Raw genomic sequence first — 16,652 nt, 5'->3', positions numbered from 1 at the left:
CATACAGCAGATATTGGCACTAAGACTGATAGTGGAGAAAGCTTGATGAAAGAACAAAAATGTATACACTTGCTTCATCGATCTTCAAAATGCACTTGACAGTACAGATCAGAAAGTGACTTGGGTGGTGTCGGAGTCATATGGAGTGGATAGCAGACTAATACGGTTGTTGAAAGATATCAATGATAATGCGGAGGCAGCGGTGAGAACATGCAGGGAGTCGGGAAGTTGGTTTAAAACAAGTAGAGGTACAAGGAGATCCAATATCACCAAGTATCTTCATCGCACATCTGGAGAGGGCGATGGACAAGATCAAAGAAGAGGCAGAAGGGATATCTGTGCACAGGAAAAGAATTAACAACTTGAGGTTCGCGGATGATATAGTTATCATTGAGAAAGATGAGGAGAAGCTAGCAAAAACGGTGCAGGTGTTAAACAAAGAAGAGAAGCACTACGGACTGATTATGAACATCGATAAAATAAAAACAATGGTATTTGGAGATAAGGAAATAGAAAGGAAAATCAGTGTGGATGGTATTGAACTAGAAAATGTAGAGAAGTTCACATATATGGGCAGCAACATAACATATGATCTAGACTGTAAGAAGGAAATAGCAACTAGAATACCGAAAACAAGAGCAAGTTTGAAGTTGATGGATAAGATCTGGAAAAGTAAAGCAATTAGCTTAAGAACGAAGCTGGGAGTCTTGAAAATGTGTATTCAGCAGCATGTTGTACGGATGTGAGACATAGGTGATAACGAAAGATTCAAAAAGAAGAATATTGGCGTTCGAAAGGAGTTGTTATGGAAAGATTCTGAGAGTAGGATGGATGCAGAAGGTCACCAATGAGGAACTACATAGAAAGATACAGCTGAAAGACAACTTGCTGCAAAAGGTTATAAAATGGCAGCTACAACTATTTAGACATATTTGCAGAATGAATGACGAATGAAAAATCAAGACTCTAGTATTCGACATAATGGATGGTTCGAATAGGAGAGGCAGACCCCACAGAGAATGGATAGATGATGTAGTAGATTGGTGCGGAGCTAGTCTACAGAAACTAAGCCACTCTGCACTGGATAGGGAAAGATGGAAGGAAATAGTGAGAGAGGCATCAGACACCAACGGGTGCTGAGCCCACGGTTGTTGATGATGATGATGATGATGATGTGCACTTTTTGAAGAGGTCAACAGTCAATATTCTGACCTTCTCCAGTATAACAAGGTAGGGTAGCTTTCCAGGGGAAACATGCTTGCACATTTTTCAGCCTGTCTGGAAGAAGTGAAGGTGTTCATGAAGGAAAAGAGCTAAGAATATGCAGAGCTGGCAGATCCTATGTGGCTAAAAAAATTTCACTTCATGGTGTTGGACATCACCTCAAATTTAAATGGCTTTAACAGAAAGCTACAAAGAAAGGGGAACACAAGGCTTTTGCTTTTAGACGAGATGCTATAATTTGAGTGAAAACTAACATTGTTTGCAAGAGACATTGAGACATGTTCACTGGTTCATTTCCCATCACTGAAGAAATTCAAAGAGGGAACAGAATATTAGCTTACCCTTTCAAACCTAAAAAATGTGACAATGAAAATGAAAGAAGCCTTTGCGGGGTAATTTCAGGAATTTAAAAGGAAAAGGCAACTTCGTCATTTGTGTTAAAACCCCTTCAAGGTGATACCTGTGCTATCAACTTTTCAACATTTACAGGAGTGGCCTGAGAAGAACTGGAACTGGCTGATTTGCAGGACAAGAACATGTGAACTTCAAAATTCAGACGCTTGGTGATTGAACTTGAAGATCTAGAAAGGCAGAAATCTATCCTGGCATTTCAGTACAGATGGATAGAAATGCTTGATCTTAAAAACAAGACCAAACTGTGTTTGAAGACTGGAATTCTTTAGTAGTAGTAGTAGTAGTAGGCATCCTTCAGTCTACGTAGACTATGGATCGCGCCCTTCGTAGTTCCATTTGGGATCATCATTTGCAGTGTTGACTGTGACTGTGAAGGCCCACACGAGAGTGACAGTCCTTGCTGTATCTGTTGCATGTGTAATGGGTGTCTGGCAGGTCCTTACTGTGCTTTCTGTGGGCTCCCTTCTCCTCTGCTAGCTGTCTGATCCCCATCTCACCCTTCTGAAGGCCCTTGTGTAGTTCCTGCCTTCATCTTCTGCAATCGTCTGCCAGCTCCTCCCAGCTGTCCGGCTCGATGTCTACCTCCCTGAGGTCCCTCATGCAAACATCTCTGTAGCGCAACTGGGGGCGTCCAGGAGGTCTTTTGCCAGAGGCTAGCTCGCCATACAGGATGTCTTTTGAGATCCTTCCATCATTCATCCTGTGGACGTGGCCAAGCCAGTGGAGCCGCCACTGCCTGAGGAGGGTGTGCATGGTTGGGATTCCAGCTTGCTCAAGGACAGTGGTGTTGGACACGCTGTCCTTCCACGATATTCCAAGGATGCGCCTGAGGCAGCACAAGTGGAAGACGTTCAGCCTCTTTTCCTGGTGGGCGTACGGAGTCCAAGACTTACTGCCGTAAAGGAGGGTGCTGAGGATGCAGGCTCTGTAGAGTTGCATTTTGGTGTGGGTGTACAACTTGATGTTATTGCACACTCTCTTGCTGAGTCTGGACAGAGTTGTGGCTGCTTTTCCGATCCTCCTATTTAGCTCAGTCTCCAATGGCAGGGTGTCAGTTATGGTAGGCCCGACATAAACAAACTCGTGGACGACCTCTAATGTATAGTTGTCAATGCTGATTGATGGAGAATCAGCAACATCCTGAGCAAGTACATTTGTCTTCTTTAGGCTGATGGAAAGCCCAAAGTCCTTGCATGCTTTGGAGAACTGATCCAGCAGTTTCTGAAGCTGGTCTTCTGTGTGTGACACTACAACAGCGTCATCTGAGAACAACATATCTCTGATGAGGACTTCCCGCACCTTAGGAATTCTTTACTGGATGCCTATAGTAACACTTCACAGCTCCTGTCAGGGGCAGCAGCCTGACTCTCAGCTGCCACCACTGACAGAAGCAGCTGCCACCCCTGACAGGAGCAGGGAAGCTGCTCCTGTCAGGAATGGCAGCCCGACTCTCACTGTCCCTGACACGAGTGGTTTCCCCACTCCTGTCAGGGGCAGCGAGAGTCAGGATGCCACACCTGACAAGAGAGATTTCACAGCTCCTTCATAGGTGGCAACCTGACTTTTGGTTCCACCACTGACAGGAGTTTGGAAACTGACCAGCACAGTTTCCCAGCTCCCTTGAGTGGCGGGCACCACTCCCCACCACTCAGAGTTGCATTAACCCAAGATTCACACAAATTGAGTCCACTATCTCGGAATTCTACTGTAGTTCAAAATCTTCCATTTAATTGTTTCAGTATTTTTAAATGTGAATGACAATTTTTTTATTTTATTTCATCCCTACAGACTCTTATCATTTCCTATGTTTTAACAAAAAAGGGCTATAGTTTATTTGGTTATCAACAATTTTTTTTTCTGGTTTTCAATCCTTCCACATGGATTTAGCTGTACCAAAACAGAGCACTACTACAAATTTCTCCATTTTTCTTCTTTTCTGTAAGGTTTGTTGTGAAGCAATCCTTGAGTCAAAAATAGGATGAACCTGCTAATCTTTGTTCAGTCCCTTTTAACATTCACTCAGTCATGTCAATTTTATGACCTGTACTTTATTTGGTGATTCTGCCTCTTTTCTGTTTGGTTTTATGAGAAGCAATCTTATTCCAGGTACATGTCATTTTCTTAGCACAATCAAACCCTTACTTTGCTTTAACTTATGGTAACAGAAGCTGAATACTACCAAATTTGGTGGCCCTACCTCTTATCATGTAGGAGCAGTTCTTGATCAGACAGACAAACAGACTGACAAAGTCTCTAAAATATATAGTAGACAAGACCTGAGTTGCTTAGGGAAGAGCTTGTAGGTGTGATTACTTTCTCAATTACATATCACTATAAACCAGGAGTAACTCTAATGAACTCAATGAAGTTACATTACTGCAAAAAGAGAATCAGGCTCAGCATTGTCTTCTGTCTTATATAGCATCAAGAATAGTCAGTGTCTAATAATAAATTATCAACAATAAAATGAAAAAGTACTTAAGTTTCCACACCCTTAACAAAATATACATTTTAGAATTAATTTAATTTAGAATTAAAGAACTAAATTTTCAAGAATAGAAGCTGTAATCTGCCTGCAAAATCAGTGTGGAAAAATGTACCAACATTAAGCAACATCAAATGGTTGTTGGAATGTACAAACTATTATTGTACAATTAACCAAACCATATACTCGCATTTATACAGTCACACATTCAGTTTTGCAAATAGAACACAGGCTTAGTTATTTTAATTTAAAAACTAGCACAATACTTCAGAACATACAGACCAATCCTTATTTAGCCAAAACTACTGAATTCAAAACCACACAATCAGCCTCCCAGTAACTGATGCAAATAACTTCTTTCTTTCCTTCATTATTTGAAATGACTTGAGATTTCAGAGGTACGCCACAAATACATAAATCATTACAAGGAATACAATCTTCTAGCCTAGTGTTAGGGAAATTATCAACAGTTACATAACTAATAAAGACCCACCCCCATTCTCACGTCACAGTAAATAGAAAACTATTGAGTGCATCTTTAATCATGCTATCTCCTGATTTAAACAAGAATTTGTGACTAAAGTAAAATGAGGAAAACTGGTAATGTTCCAGTTCCAATATCACACTCACATAGGACTAATTCTTTGAGCTAGATCCACAAAGGTATTTAGGTGCTTAATGACTTCTTCACGTACCTGTCTACTGACTCTCAAAACCACAGCTTAGTTGCCACCTAACCTGAAGATGCCTAAGTATTTCCCATAGGCATGTGAAAAAGTGATCTAAATCCTGGTGCCCCTCCCAGCTTAACAAAATGCTTGGAAGATGGAGCCCAAGGTCACTTTTAGGTCCCTAGTGGATTTTTGAACTAGGCACTTCACCCATTGCCTCAGCCATATTTGACCCACAAACCATTCTCAAAGCATGACTACTAGACCAAGCCTCCTACGAGGGGAATTTTATGTATGCATGTCCACATCTCCAAAATGCTCAACAGCCTAGAGCAGTGGTGTCCAATAGGAATTCAAAGATCGCCACATTTGTGGTTGTCATTTTTCCATACTCATCACATTATACAAAACTTTATTAAATATTATAAGAATATTAGTAGGCATTTCATACTAAATAATACAAATAACAAAATTTCAAAAATGATCCATTTATTAAAATTATTAAAAATCAGTGTGACATTTTGCAGCCTTTAGCTTTCGCTAAGGCCCTGAAACCACACAAATATTCCACACTGTCTGAGCAGCTCAACTCTGCCTCCAGGTTTTTATCCAATATCTGTGACCTATATTTCGATTTTACAAAAGTTACTGCAGAAAAGTTGGATTCGCAGACCCACATAGTTCCAAAGATTGATAACAGCTTTGCAAAAGCTGAGCAGAGAATCCAAGCTGTGTTGAAGCTAGACAAAGTAACAAGCTCAGAAGTTGAAAGAAATTGTTTTTAAAAAATGCTGCTGCTCATCAAATTTCAACTTTAGATGAATGATTTCGTTAACTCTATTTTGACCTCCAAAAGGAAACTTCCTATCAAATCCAGAGTGTATGGTTTTAAAATGCTTTTTAAAACTGTCCAACTTGTTTTCATTAATTTTACACAGTATACACACTGACTTTTCATTTACTTCTATGACAGCAAATTGCAACTGCCAGTTATCATGGAATTCATGACAAATCTTTTTTCCAATCTCTCTTTTTCTTTGTTATTCCTGTTGAAGTATTGGCTTCCTCACTGCTAAGTGGCTTGGCAGCAGCACTTATATGTTGCCATTTCTGAATAACAAAATTATCCATGTCTGAAACAAGGGTAGCGTATATATAACGTAGGTATATTATGTAACATCGCTAATTACATAATTATTTTCTATATATGCATGGAAGAAGAAAAGTAGTTAGAAAAATATATACCTTCTGGCCTTCACATTTGCATGAAACTGTGAGATGATGTAATAATCACAGACACAAGCACAGCAACATGACTGGTTGCTTGTAGCTACAAACAACAACTGATAGTGTCACAACTCATGTCAGTTGCAATGTCGCACTTCTGAGTTGCAACACCCACCACACTGCACCTGGGTTAATCATCTTGGTACTCCCTGCCTGCCCCCCACCAACTGTATGCCCTCCCCTTCCCCCAGAGCCAGGCACCCCCAGCCCCTCCTCCATTCTAAATCAATGCTGACAACTCACCAGAGCTGCTGTAGCCACCACCAACAGTGCCGCTGCCGCCGCACACTTCTCCCACCAAGCATTGGGGAGCATAGGTGGAGTGGGCAGAGAGCACTCCCTATGTGCACCTGGGAGAGGAGCCACATTTAAAGGCTCCAAGAGCCACATGCAGCTCCGGAGATGGGTTCACCACGTCACTGTGTCCTGTTTGCCACAAGTTTGTGCAAGGGCCTAGAAGTTAGGGCATTTATATGCAATGGGATATTACAGACTCAAAATCCTACTTTGCCTGATGTGACACAGGGATTTGAATCCAGATTTCCCCATACCTTAGGAGAGTGCTCCAGTCTCCTGGGAGGTGAAGACCTTGGTTCAAAACTATTCGCTATTTTAGAGTGGATCTCTCTCAATCTCCCCTGTCGAAGCCATTCTACTGTGTTTAAATAATTAAATATGCATCAGGCAAGATGGACAGACTGACTTTACAGCATGGTGATTCAGATATTTCCTAACTCCTCCAAAAAAACAGACAGAGGTCCATCGGGGTATACCCCACAGCCTGCTGGGTAGGGCACGTTCTTGGGTGATGAGGAGACTATACAAGGTTGAGAATTCCTTGGAAAGGCACAAAGAAGCTCAAATCAATGGAAGTTAGCCACCTAAGTATCTTTATTAATCTAAACCCTAAATACCACTGCTTTCCCCTGCATTTTTCTCCCGGCTAGCTAAGACTGCTCCTTTTTCAACCTCCTCTCCTCTGAGGAAACCTATTTTAGAGGCATTAACTGCCCCCCATGCATTAGGCAGCAAGATGGCTTAAGCAATGAAATATGAGTGTGGCAACTAAAGCAACTAGATGTCTCAATTTTATGAAGGCAGTAATGATATTTGGTGCTTTTTCTTACTTAGGCACTTGTTACACCCCTACCCTGTCCCAGTTTTTCACACTATCGGCTCACCTGGTTGCAACATCTAAGTCCTTTTGTAGACCTAGCTCTTTGAACTTTGGTATTCCAATAGCTGCACACACAAAGATGCTAATTCAAAGAGGAGAATCTGTTTGTGGTATGTTTAGAGAAAAATTAATTCTTCTGCAAAGCAAAAATTCAGTATGCAAAGCAAATGACTGACTAATTTAGGGCCCAAACCTGCAAAGGCTGATACATGTAAGGAACTTTAATAATGGAAGTACTTTCACTGAAGTCAATGGGCAAGATCATGTGTGTTAGTCTATGGAGGACAAAGTCCAATTCCTTCTTCATCAAAAACCAATTTTGGAAATGATTTTCTCGGTGATTTTTTAAAAATCAATATTACCATTGGAAGAATGATGGACCTGAAGCATCCATGGGCTTTCCCTCACCCACACAATCCCATCAAGGAAATCTGACAAGCAAAGCTTCACATCCTGAAAGCAATAGGTCAGGATAAAAGTTTTGCTTGGTGGAAGCTCAGAGATTTCACGCATCCCTTCACAGTGAATTACCAATTTCTTATATACAATTTGCACTCATTCTGCGACAGAGATGTCAGGCAAGCCTCTTCAGAGTGCCACAAAATGCCCCATAACAAACCACTAAAAGCTGCAAAGGTGTGATGCATGCTAAACCACACTCCCCACCTCCTTCTACAAGTTTAGTGAGATACTTCTGTGATCCTCCCCACCTGTCACAGGAATAAGAGAACTTTGCCATTTTCTCTATAATTTGTTTGAACAGATGCTATGCAGGAAAAAGAAAAAACATGCAGATATATTGTCAGAAAATACCTGATGTATTTTAAATTGTTTTAATAATTTAAGAAGATATTAAATTAGGTTTTTAAAGATTTAAAAATGTAAGATGTGTATTGGAATAACAAATTATATGCCTACTATAAACATAACTAATTAATGCAACTATTTAGAAGGCATAAAAACTCAAAATAAATACTATTGCATAATATTGTTTGGTATGATAATGAATATGGATATTGTTTCTTATGCAAAAAAAAATCCAAGGTAACATATGTTTTTTCTGTTCTTAGACACAAACATGTTTGTCACAGAGTTGGTGTAAAAAAACCTGTTTAAGCACTTTACAAAATATACAAAATATTTAAATCCCCACTTTGAAGCTTTTACTATACTTGGTTTAATATTAAATGATTTATGTTTAGTAAATACAACATGGTGTTTTAAAACACATGTGATTATATTTGTTTATTAGCACACTTTTAAGTTACATCTTTCAATAATATTTATTAAAAATTATACCTTAAATACCTACACTAGAAAGTAAGTTAGCCTATGAGCCTGATAGGGGTCAGGGTAATAACACAGAATGGACAAATTACACTGTCATTCCACTTAAATTATTTAAGTTATTTAATTTGACCTGTGGATAGTCTCTTGTCTTCTCATCATGCCTGACTTTTAAGTGGGAGGTCTTCATTCATGATGATCCTTTAATGGAAGCAAAGCTTTCTCCATTTAACCCATAGTGTTATCAATCATGTACAGGGATAAATGAGCCTGTAAGATTCTGCCAGTATCACAAATGACACTGTGACCGGAGGCCAACATCTTTATTTGCTTCTCCAGTGATTCACTTCAGTAGATATTAACCAATTTTATAATCCATGAAAGGCAAAATTAAAGGACACCATCCATAAAACAGAATAATTCCTATCAGCAACAAAGTGATGTCTGTATTATCTTATAAATTATATGGCCATACAGTGTGGTAATGTAATGAAGTAAAGATCGTAATAATCAAATGCCTAGGGCAAACGCTAATATGCATTTAATCACACAGCATGAAGCAATTTATCACTACAGTTGAATGCATGTGTACATAAAATACATGAGTCACATCCTTATTGTTATAGTATAACAGCATTAATTTCACACTATCGTTTTACCACAACAACAACTGGTAGGTTTTGATATTAGATAAAACTTCTGAATGCTACCATTGATCAAAGTTATCTTATAATAGAAATAATAATTTAAAAGCACATTTTTTTCTCTTTAAACTCGACAGATGTCTGAAAAACTGTAAAATTTTTGTTTTCTCATGGAAAATAAAATAAATGCCATATCATTTTGTCAATTTTTAATAAAAATTTTTAGTTGAGATCAGCTGAAATTCTGCTTAAAAAGATGTGAGCATAATATGTTTTTTTCTAATAAGTTTAAGTTTAATATAGGTACAGTGACATTAATTCATCACTCCGGAAGCAGAAAAAGCTAGATCTAACAGATAATTAAAATAAAAATAATCTACTGCAAATATAACTTAAAACACCAAGGAAATGTATATAGTTTTAAAAGAGATCTATTCGGTGCTTTTACTGGCGGGAAATCAAGACAGATTCAACTTTAATCCTTTTCTACTTTCATTCAGAATGAATGGGGATCCATTTTTAGGGTACATCTCCACAGAAGCCTTATTTCAAAATAAGCTATTCCAAAAATAAATAGTCAGAAATATTTCCAAAGGAATATCACCATTACTTGTGTACTCCATAATTAATTGCATTTTATAAGTGTACTTTTCCATTTTTTTCTATTGTATCAAGTTTTTAATGAACAAATATAAAACAGACTCTAAACCATGTGCTGCACGATTTGTATGCTATGGGCTGTGTCCACACTAGCAAGTTTTTTCAAAAGCTTTTTGAAAGAAGGGGGCTCTTTTGAAAGAACCCACGGAGCGTCTACACACAAAAAGCATTCTTTTGAAAGTAAATTGAAGGAATGTGGCACTCCTTTTGAAATCACTCTCCCTTTACCATATCAGGAAGAGCACCCACTTTCAAAAGCTTTTTTCGAAAGAAAACATGCGTAGACACTCCACAGGCCCGTCTTTCAAAAAGAACAGTCTTCATTTTTGATCACTGGCCCATTCTTTCAAAAGAGCGGAGGCTGTGTGGATGCTCTCTTTCAAAAGAGCAGCTCGTTCTTTTGACCTGCTTTTTTGTGTGTGGATGCACTCTTTTGAAATAAGTTCTGGAAGAGCTTCTTTCGAAAGATCTCTGTAGTGTAGATGTAGCCACTAACACTGCTACCCACAAAATAACATTTAGCTATTTTTAAATACAGCATCTACACAAATAGAGCCTATTACAAAATAGAGCCATTGGATACACTATGGCCGTGTCTACACGAGCCCCAAACTTCGAAATGGCCACGCAAATGGCCATTTCGAAGTTTACTAATGAAGCGCTGAAATGCATATTCAGCGCTTCATTAGCATGCGGGCGGCCGCGGCGCTTCAAAATTGACGCGGCTTGCCGCCGCGCGTCTCATCCAGACGGGGCTCCTTTTCGAAAGGACCCCACCTACTTTGAAGTCCCCTTATTCCCATCATGGGCTATGGCTATGAGCCTATGGCTCATTTCAAAATAGGCTCTCTTCTCTGTCTAAATAGCACCTATTTCCAAATAGCTATTTTGAAACAGGCACCATTCCTGGTAGAATAAGGTTTACCAATTTCGAAATAAGCCAACTGCTATGTCAAAATTATTTTGCAATAGTGGTTGCGTTGGATAGACACTAGTATAGTTACCGTAAACTCTCGATTTTGCAGGCCCTGATTTATCAGACTTTAGGAACAATGGACAACTCTGTTGTTCACAAAGTCTGCTGGAGTCCGTAAAATCCTAACCATTCCACTCCCCCTCAAAAAAAGTTAAGGGACTTACTGCTGCCGCATAGAGGAGTCACCACCTCCTCCACCAGAGCCACACCCGGCTGAAGCTGCCTCACCACACATGGCTGGATGTGCCCCTCCACACACGGCTGGAGGGACTTCGTCACATGCAGCTGAAGGGATCTCGCCATGCAATGCTGGAGGAGCCACCACGTGTATGTGCTCCACCTCTGGGGAGAGGAGTCTGTGGCAACTCTGGCATCAACAGCAGCTCCTCCAGCCATGCGCAGCAAGGTCCCTTCAGCCACACATGGAAGGGCATTTCCAGCCATTCAGCAAGCCCCAGCAGTTCCAGCTCCAGCAACTGCAGTCTGGTGAGTCACCAGCACTTTTTGTAGGGGAAGGAAGGGGGCTGGATCTGGGGAGCTTAGCGAATGGCGGGTAGGTTGTAAGCCCTCAGATTTAATCGACTTTCAGGATTAATAGACAACGCTCCCTGCCATTAGTCCATTAAATCTATCCACCTGCCTGCACTGAGAGATTCACCTGTAGCCCTTGTTCACTAGTTTAAGGTCCATTTTTACTGCTTATGCTATGCAGCCCGGTCTTAGGAGACCAAAGAATTTTATCTGGTTTCTTCTTGAACACCTCCAGTATCTAAAGTCAAATAGCTATTCTCTCATGATCCTATCCAATTATACTCCACTAAGGATACACTTCATGGGTACGGTCACTGTGTTATACTAGGACATTAAATTACTGATGAAAACACTTCCAAGCAACAAGTCCAATTTAACTAGTATTGAAAACACTTAGAAGTGCTTGTGCAAACCAAAGGAAACTATTGCCACACAATGATTAAATCCTATCAAGCCCAATATTATATGTTTACTTCAGTGATTTTAGCTTTTGAAAATAGGTGGAACAGCCAATACAAGATAGCAAAAGCACCTAACTTCTACCCACATTTTATAGAACAAGAAACATCTACTGAGGTCATTTTACAGAAATCACATCTACTTGTTTTTGGACTACAGAGTGATTCTGAAGCTTTTACTAACAGAGAGAAAGCCATGCTAGTCTATATACTATCAAAACAAAAAAGCAGTAAAGTAGCACTTTAAAGACTGATAAAATAATTTATTAGGTGAGGTTTGGTGGTACAGACCCACTCAAGCTTTTAATGTTTGTTTTCATGCACTACACTGCCACCTAGTAGACACCAGAATAAACAACTGTCTTTTGGGGAAAAAAAAACTGACTTTTAGGAAACAACTATGGAGTCAGAAAAAAATGTGAGGGTGACCTCACAGACTTTCCAGCTGGATTTTGAAGGTTTAGTAACAGCAAAGGAATACCAACTGCACATTTACAGACATGAAGGGATCTTTTGTCATTTGGGTAAGTTTGGGGCCTGACTCGCATCTTGTGCAGTTATTTACATTTGTGCAAAATGAGTGCATTTTACATACATTCAATGAATACACTTTAGGACAATATAAATGAGAGTAAAATAGTGGATAATCAGACTTACAGTTTCTATTTTCACTAAGAATCCAAATCTCAAAATTGTTAAATCCCAAAAACCCAATTTGAGAAATTTTCCCAGGTGGCCAGCAGCCTTCTTACTATTTGTTTGCTGATGATTTTGCATCACTGACCAGTCCATATGCCTGTGGCTCAAATTTTCAGTGCTGGCTATCCAACAGCATGCAATCAATCAAAAAGATCTTAATTTGGTTATCGTGTTCCTACCAGTGGATGCTTTAACCTCTGCCACTGCCTCCAGTCAGAAGCCAGCAAAGCTCTTCAACCCATATTGCAGGCAACCTTAAAACTTGGCACAGCACACAAAGCTAGAGGCTATTCCTGACTTAATTCTATGTTATACATAGGACTTAGAATAATGAATAACTGTGATTCAGCCAGTAAACAACAATAATCGTAATTACATTTTATATTCCCATGAAAAGACATCCTAACACAGTCTAACATTACCATTAATTTTTGAAAAGTACAGCAACTCAAGAAGGCCATAAAGGGGATTGAACTAAATTATCTCCTGAGATATCTTCCAGCCCTACTCTTCTTTGATTCCATGATTAAAGTAAAAAGTTAGATAATTAAAATCCTTAGACTCAGCACGATATTTTTCAAAAATGCAGCTCCAGCCCAAATTAGGCCACAAGAAAGGACTATAACCTATAACAAGTAATCAACAAATTGAGATTAGGAAGACTTTGAATTTTGGAAAAAAATTAGCTCAAAGCAGAGAAACAAAGCAGTGAGATTTTCATAAATGGTATCAGGCTTTTATATGAGTATCTAGGCACATTAATAAGTGGCTAACTTTCAAGAGTCCTGATCACCTAGCAGCTTCAACAGACTTGAAATCAATTCATACCTACTCACTCAGGAATGAAGAGAGGTAAACTGTAATGAACATGTTACAGCTCTCATACTGTAAGAGTGGAACTGTGCCACCATGAGTTCTGACTCAAACTAGCAGTGTGGAAGAGCTATTCTAAGAGAGGCAGGTATGCAAAGTAGATTCTGGTTGATATTCTCAAGCCCTAAAATAATAGACTCCAAACACTAAAGAATTTTTCACACTGGAAATAAATGTTCAAAACAGTGCACTGATAGTTACAAACAACTGAAATTATTAAAAACTTAACCTGTTTTTAACTTTTGACACATCCCTTAACATATATCCTTAGTCTTATTAATCAGAGGAAGCAGCATTTGCTAGTGAAGCATCACTCTTTTTTAGCCTCTAACACAGTGACAGGCAACCACAAACAACGAATGGGTTGCAGCCCACTAGATTCCACCTGCAGCCCACACACCCCTTTTGTCCTCCTTCACAATTTGTCTTTCACACACTGGGTCACTGGAGCCCTGCACTTCCCACTCCACCCTCTGTCTCCCAGAACATTCTGAGCACCTCAAATCTACTGATTTGCACTGCATTCCCCATCCCCTCTCTGAGCATGAACAGCCAGGAACAGCTGATTCATGGTGTTCCCACTCTGAGAAAGAGTGGGAGAAGCAGGGATGGAGCTCAAATTAGGCAATTTATGGCACTCCAAAAGAGGTGGGGGGGGGATAGCAGTAGGAAGTGCAGGGCTCCAGCGCCCCATTGCACATGAGGAGCATGGGGGAAGCCAGACAGGTGGTGCATGGGCAGCAGGCAGAGCCCCAGTGAGGTTCTTAAATGCCAATCTTATTACAGACACAAAACCTAAATTTGCCTTTGTTACCAGTTACTACAAACTCTGCAGCTGTTCAGTATTTTGGAAGGGGGAAATAAAATTTTTAAACGATTCACTTTTCAGCAACGGAAAGGAACCCACAAAAATATCATTTTAACTTTCTTTAAAGCTTTGTAAAATAGCCAAACCCTGGGGCACAGTGTTTTTTTCTTTGTAATTCAAAAGATATTTCATGTTATAAGAAACTGTGATCCTCTTACCAAACTAATACATATGCTTGCATTGTGTTTCAATAGCTTTGTTTTGTTGGAATCCCCTGTCATGTTAAAAAGCAACAATGTACTGTACATCACCTACTGATGCAACAGAAGGTAGATTTCCTGTGTCACATCACCATAAACTTTACTACTGTCTGCACTCCATTCTCCCAGCTCAGGCAACCATTAATGTGGTCACTGGAATATATAACCAGTTTCAGAGTTATGGTGGAAATCAAAAGCCAATGCAAACAAGTCACTCTGTTTGCCACTGTACTTGAATCAGAAATGCTATTAATAGTATGGTTCCTCTAGGCTGGAATGTACAAGTTTATATATGGCAAGGAAATTATTACAGTAGTATTTAAGGGATTAAGTGAAGGACTAGATAGAAGAATGAACTACAGAAACAGGAAAAGAAGGGAGGCGGAGAGGAAAGTTTCTCATTCTGCCAAGATCCAAATATGGGAGACTGATATTTACATAAAGCATAAAGACAGGAAGCAAAGGCATGAATGGACTTTCACATATTTGCTAGTTGTGGTTCAATTATTGCTTTCTGGATATGCTAAGAGGCTATTAGCACGTTCGAAATTTAAATATTCTAAACTTTATGTGCATAAATCCACTCACAAAATGGTACAGGAAACTGTACAGAAAACTGGAAATCAGTGAAATTCTTTGAAGCTCCTTAACAACCATTATCTTGTCCCCTTCAATTTTCCATTTCTCTGCCAGACTGGGAAGAGAGGCAATGACATATCTGGGTCATACGCAGGCTCGCCAGCCCTGGCGGCGCTGGGTGGGTTTGCTAAAAGCTCGAGGTCGTAACGAAGCTGAAGCCTTAAGAGCCCTTTCATGGCCGTGATGCAAAAGGGCCGGGTTTACAACGCTCACGGGAAGGTGGGGGGATTTTGAAGCATTCACTCTCTCCAGCGGCTATTTAAAGAGTTAGACCAAGAGAGCATCAGGCTCCTGCATCATGCACAGACTCGCTGCCCACCAGAAGGGCCCTCCGAAATCTCCACACACCTGGCAGCCTGCAGGGACCGCCGCCGAAGAGTCCCAGCCCACTGACCCCGCTAACAACGCCAGCATGGGAGAGCTGGGAAGGGGTGCGGGTCGGGCAGACACCACCAGCGTTTGACGCGCCCTGTCACGCAGGGAACGAGCTCGAAGGATGCCCGTCACCACGAGGTCATCGAGCTGAGCGGAGCCCGCACCCACCCGGCCGCCGCCTGCAGGCTCTTCGCTTGGCGCTCCCTCCCTCCTCCAATAAGCGAGGCGCTCGCACTGAGGCTCTGAAGAGACCCACCCTTGCTCAGCCCCAGCACGGCGTAACGGAAGGGAGGAGAGCGGTGAAGAGAAGGACCGAGGTCGGCGTGAGTTGTCCTCTCCTCAGTTTACCCGCACGCGTCCCGGAGCCGCCGTCACCACTGCGCAGCCGCTGCTTTCCCGCCAATTCCAACCGTCCGGTCCCCGCCGCCTCGCCTGAGAGAGGCCGAGCGGGGTTGCTGGGCGCGAGTCCGGGCTGAGAGCTGGCAGAGCTTCTGCGCAGCCGTCTCCTGAGGCTGCTTGTGCCTGGGGCGATGGTCGCTCTTACCCGTTCCGTGTCTCGGCGCCTCCGTGTGTCAGTTTGTGAAATTATTAGAAATAAAACATGCCGCAAGGAAAGAGCCGGCCAGGGAGATGCTGGCAGCACCCGCAAATTGTATCAGCTGCCCTTCAGTTTTCGCCCCAGTCCCAAACAGCTGTGCTGGTTGCACTAGAACCGTCACTGGCTTCTCACTACAATCAGGGGTGGTGAGGGGAATTAATGTGAGGAGCAGTGATGCCAACTGGGGAGAATATTCCCTCCCAGAGGGAATTTTGGCTGTATTTTCAGGATCTGAGGGAAAAGGGGAATATTTGTGTGGGGAGGGAAGATGAGAGGCATAATAAAGATATAGACTAATTTTAGTGATTTTAAAAGGAGTTCAGATTTTTTCATGAGCATTACCTACAATGCACCATACAAGTCAAACAGGAAGCACTGAATCATAGGGCGTGGGCAGGGCTAGACTTATGTTTCATGGGCTACGTCTACACGTGCACCCAACTTCGAAATAGCTTATTTCGATGTTGCAACATCGAAATAGGCTATTTCGATGAATAACGTCTACACGTCCTCCAGGGCTGGCAACGTCGATGTTCAACTTCGACGTTGCTCAGCCCAACATCGAAATAGGCACAGCGAGGGAACG

At 41.1% G+C, this 16,652-nt stretch overlaps 1 long non-coding RNA gene across 1 annotated transcript in view; it reads right to left on the bottom strand.

The window, feature by feature from the left end:
• LOC142014677 (uncharacterized) overlaps positions 1 to 15,735 on the bottom strand; it is a 39,197-nt gene extending 23,462 nt beyond the window's left edge. The window contains exon 1 of the long non-coding RNA XR_012646017.1: positions 15,725 to 15,735. This is a non-coding gene — a long non-coding RNA (uncharacterized LOC142014677). The remainder of the gene's footprint in view (positions 1 to 15,724) is intronic.
• Between the last annotated feature and the right edge of the window lie 917 nt (positions 15,736 to 16,652).

This window comes from Carettochelys insculpta, chromosome 6 (assembly GCF_033958435.1).
Source record: "Carettochelys insculpta isolate YL-2023 chromosome 6, ASM3395843v1, whole genome shotgun sequence".
NCBI classification, from domain to species: domain Eukaryota; kingdom Metazoa; phylum Chordata; order Testudines; family Carettochelyidae; genus Carettochelys; species Carettochelys insculpta.
Note: the sequence above shows the minus strand (reverse complement) of the source record. Positions and strands in the feature narration are given on the sequence as shown.